Source organism: Carya illinoinensis, chromosome 1, assembly GCF_018687715.1.
Source record: "Carya illinoinensis cultivar Pawnee chromosome 1, C.illinoinensisPawnee_v1, whole genome shotgun sequence".
NCBI lineage: Eukaryota > Viridiplantae > Streptophyta > Magnoliopsida > Fagales > Juglandaceae > Carya > Carya illinoinensis.
The window spans coordinates 49,071,275-49,076,138 of record NC_056752.1 but is presented as its reverse complement, the minus strand read 5'-3'; positions in this window follow the sequence as shown (position 1 = coordinate 49,076,138).

Genomic DNA, 4,864 nt, shown 5'->3' with positions numbered 1-4,864 from the left:
TTGGATTCACTAAGTTCACAGATTCTACATCTCATAGATTCTATTTCTATATTCTTGTCATCTGTTTTATACGCTCCTAGTTTTTCCTTTAGTTTGTTGTCCATTAGTAAAATTACTCAAACTCATTAATGTTCTGTGACATTTTATCACTCTGTATGTATCTTTCAAGATCTCAAGACGGGGAAGAAGATTGGTACATGGTATGAAGCTGGTGGTCTGTATTACCTAATGTCAAACAGTTACCCACTCGAGTCCTCACATCCTTATCATATGCTTTTGAATGACATTGCCGCTTTGGACACCCATCTCTTTCTCTTTTAAAACATCAAGTTAGAAATTTTGGAAATGTGTCTTCTTTTCCTTATGTAGCATGTTAGCTTGGCCAACACTATCGTGTGTCTTTTGTATCTCGAGTTGATAATTGAGCATTTAGTCCTTTTGAATTGGTTCACTTTGATATATGGGGACTAATCAACATTGTATCAAACAAGTTTCAGAATTTTGTTACATTTGTTGATAACTATTCTCGTATGACATGGTTGTTTCTGATGAATGCACGATTTGTACTTTTTTTCATATTCAAAGTCTTTCGGGAAAAAATTAAAACTCAATTTAGAAAAAATTTCAAGTTAAATTAAAACTCAATTTAAAAAAAAAAAAGTTCAAGTTTTACGTTCTAACAATGGTAAAGAATATCAATTTAGTGCATTTGCTACTTACTTAAGTAATAAAAGAATTATTCATCAAACTGAATGCTCTTTTACACCCCCAATAGAATGGGAATGGCTGAATGTAAAAATCGTCATTTGTTAGATGTAACCCGAGCACTTAACTGCACATACATGTTCCTAATCGTTTTTGAAGTAGTGGTGTTTTTACTGCATGTCACCTTATTAATCGTATGCCTTTATCAGTCCTCATGGTTCATCTCCCATCTCCATCTTGTTTCCATCCTCTCCATCTTTCTCTCTCTCTCCAAAAATCTTTTGGTGTGTTTGCTATGTTCATAACCTTAGTTCATGCTTTAATAAGCTTAATCCATGTGCTACCAAGTGTTTCTTTGTTGGTTATTCCATATTAAAAAAGGATATCACTGTTATATTCATGCTCTCAGACGTTACTTCACGAGTGCTGATGTCACATTCTTTGATTTCATACCCTATTTCTCATACAAATCTTCAGTTGTTGAGTGTGATCCTTTACTATTAGCTACTTTTACCATTTCTCATGCACACTCACCCACTTTTACCCAAACCTCCTCAGTGCCTTCCCTTATTCCTTTATAGTTATACTCGTGTTGCTTCCAACCCCTGGCTCCCATGCCTCCACCAACCTTATATCCATCTTTAGATGCTGAGTTACTTAGTGCTTCAGACTCTCCACCTATTGCCCTTTGGAAAGGTACTCGCTCTTATGTTACTCAACATCCGATTAGTCAATATGTTTCTTGTCATATCTTATCTCCATCTTTTTCATGTTTTATTTCTCAACTTTCAAAACTTTATGTTCCTAAGACAATTCAGAATGCTTTATTTGATCTAGAATGAAAGACAACTATGAAAAATGAAATGAATGTTCTTCACCATAATGGGACATGTGATCTTGTTCTTCTACCACCTGTTAAACGACCTGTTGGTTGTAAATGAGTATATACAATCAAATTCCATCTTGATGGTTCTGTGGAACGTCTAAAAGCCCGAATGGTTGCTAAGGGTTACATTCAAATTTATGGCATTGATTATGATGAGACTTTCTCCCTGATTTCCAAAATTCTTTTGTTCGAGTATTGATCTTTTTTGCTGCTAATTTGGATTGAACCTTATTTTAGTTGGATGTTAAAAAAAATTATTACATGGCGACTCAAATGAAGAAGTGTATATGGAGCAACCGCCTATATTTGTTGCTCAGGGGGAGAATCGAGATATTGTGTGTAAGTTAAAGAATGCATTATATGGTTTGAAACAATCTCCTCAAACATCGTTTGGGAGGTTCTCTGATGCTGTATTGGCATTTGGCCCTCATAGATGACAAACAGACTACTCGATATTTCACCTACATAGTTATGCATCTTATATCTTGTTAGTTGTGATGTGGATGACATTAAAATTACTGGGAGTGACTCAGTTAGAATTGCTAGGCTGAAACAATTTTTATATGATCAGTTTCAGACAAAAAACTTGTTGGGAAATTAAATTATCTTACTATCACTAGACCTAATATCTTTTATGCAATGAGTGTAGTGAGCTAATTTCTACAAATGCCCAGGGTCTCACATTGGGATGTTGTAATCCATATTCATAGTTATCTTAAACAAGCTCCTGGCCTTGAATTATTGTATAGACCAAATGGATATCTTAGAATTGAAGTTTTTTCATATGCTGAATGAGTTGGATTTCCTTCAGATAGAAGATCGGCTATTGAATATTGTACCTTTGTGAGAGGTAACTTGGTTACATGGAAGAGGAAGAAGTAAACAATAAAAGCTCGATCTAGTGTCGAAGCTTAATACAGTGCAATGGCTTACACTATTAGTGAGCTAACATGGTTGCAACACTTTCTTCAAGAGATTGAGTTTCCAATTCCTGTCCATTTTCAGTTATTTTGTTATAACCAAGTTGCAATGCATATTGCATCTAATCCTGTATTCCATGAGAGGACTAAACACATTGAGATTGATTGTCATTTCATTCGGGATAAGATATTAAAGGCTGGTTTGGATACAGAGATGAGATGGTTTTAGATGAAAGTTGAATAAAATATTGTTAGAATATTATTTTTTGATATTATTATTGTTTTGATATTTGAAAAAGTTAAATTGGGATTAAAAAAAAATTGAATTGTTTATTATATTTTGTGTGAAAATTTAAAAAATTTGTAATGATAAGATGAAATAAAATGAAATACTTTGCGAATCCAAACGGGGCCTAAGTGGTGACATTTCTACACCTTTTATGAAGTCTGCTGATCAACTTGTAGATATGTTTACCAAATCATTGTGTTATAGTCAGTTAAAGCTTATTTGTTCCAACACTACAACAAATATCCTCTTTTGCTGCGTTTTTATTTCCTGCGATGGGTATCAGCCGGCTTACACCTGCATTCGCATGCTTCGCGTCGATGTATTTCATCGCAGTCAATTATTTTCAGTTTTGCAGCAGGAAATGGTCGCGGTAAAAGAAAGCGCCGAAAACAGAGTAGGATTAAGTGACGATTGTTGGAATCGCAGCTAGCAAATGAATTTGCTACGACGCAATCTCTCCACAACATTCTGCATCAACCATTTGACCGACTGAATCCATAAAAACTGTAGTAAAAATGAAGATTGCAGCGATTTTATTTGCGGCACATTAAAATCGCAAGAACAAATCATGTGGCTGTTTATCCACGGATCTGCTCTCCCCGTGGGGCCCTTTGTTGCAGCAGGTGTAAGCCGCAGCTAAAAGTTTCTTCCAGATGGTGACATCACACACATATAATTTTCTATGATATAAAAAGGCTACATATACACATATGTAGGCGTCAATGTGCCTAGATATATATCTGACATGTCACGTGTACAATAAAGTATATATTTACATCCACACCAAAAAGGCAAACTTAACACGTGTAATCCCTTAGCTGCCAAGTGGTCTACAACAAATGTCTCTTAGACTCGCAATGGTGTGCATGTACAACTAACCATGCTGTTGTCAGCAATACAGGTTTCATGAGTTACAGTACATACACCATGGTCCTGTCATGACCATGCTTTCTCAGCCAGAACCAGCTCATGTACCTGCGCGGGAGATAATTGAAGCTGGGCGGGAATGGGATAATTTGCTTCTTACTTGTAATGATATTCTTTTAGTGATGCCCCCTTATTTGTGAGGTTGATAACTTTGCTTCTTTTTCCTGCTGCACAGCTCTTACTCCTCCATCAGAAATTCTCCCAAGCAGAATTTCTCCCAAGCAGGATAACCTTTCTGTCAATAGCATTAACTTGGTAGGCATTTTTCAAGTTTTATGGTTAACCACAACTTCAATAAATACATTACTAGGATCGTATAAACTAGTAGTCAGTTTTGCAATATTACCAAAAAGAACAGTTAATCATCCTGCTGTTCAACATCACAATTTCAGTATAATTAGGAGTTTATATGAGCTTAGTGTTTTACCAAATTATGTGCATGCAGAAGTAATGTTTCAAGCAAGGAGAGGGAGAGGCCGAGGACCAGCTCCTGGAGCAGAAATAAGGGTTTTACCTGCAAGTTTACGACAACCACAGCTTCAACCAGCCGCCTGGAGTTTGAGAGATGAAGCTGGAGTGGACTCTGATGACTCCACTCAAGGTCCAGATGATATACCTTCATCACTTCTGCCTCCCTGCACTCCTGCAGAGGTGAATACAACAGTTGAGGGTAAGTCATTATCTTTTCCACATCCTATTTGATATTCTGAAATACTAAAGCATAGGATTAATGATGGATATCGTACTATTTTTTTTGCTGGGTTAGTACCAAACACTAGCAAACGTGGTAGGGGTGTAGCGAAGGGGACAGATTTTGAGAGGATACGAAAGTATGGCAAGATACCACTTCAGATAAATGATGGGAAGATAGGCCCATCATGCAACAACAGAACAGTCTACACAATGAGAGTGACCTGGATCGTCAAGCACTATGCAGAAATGAGGCACGTTAGTTGGAGTGTCGTGGAAGAAAGGGAGAAAGAGGAACTTATTGAACGTGTTCGAGTATGTGTTTCCATCTTGAAGTATTTATATAATTTCAATACTAGTTGAATAAGTTGTAATTTCAATCTGGCCTATATGTTGAAGATAAAAGGGAATTTGCATGCTGTATGTGAGAAATGAGGCACATTAGAG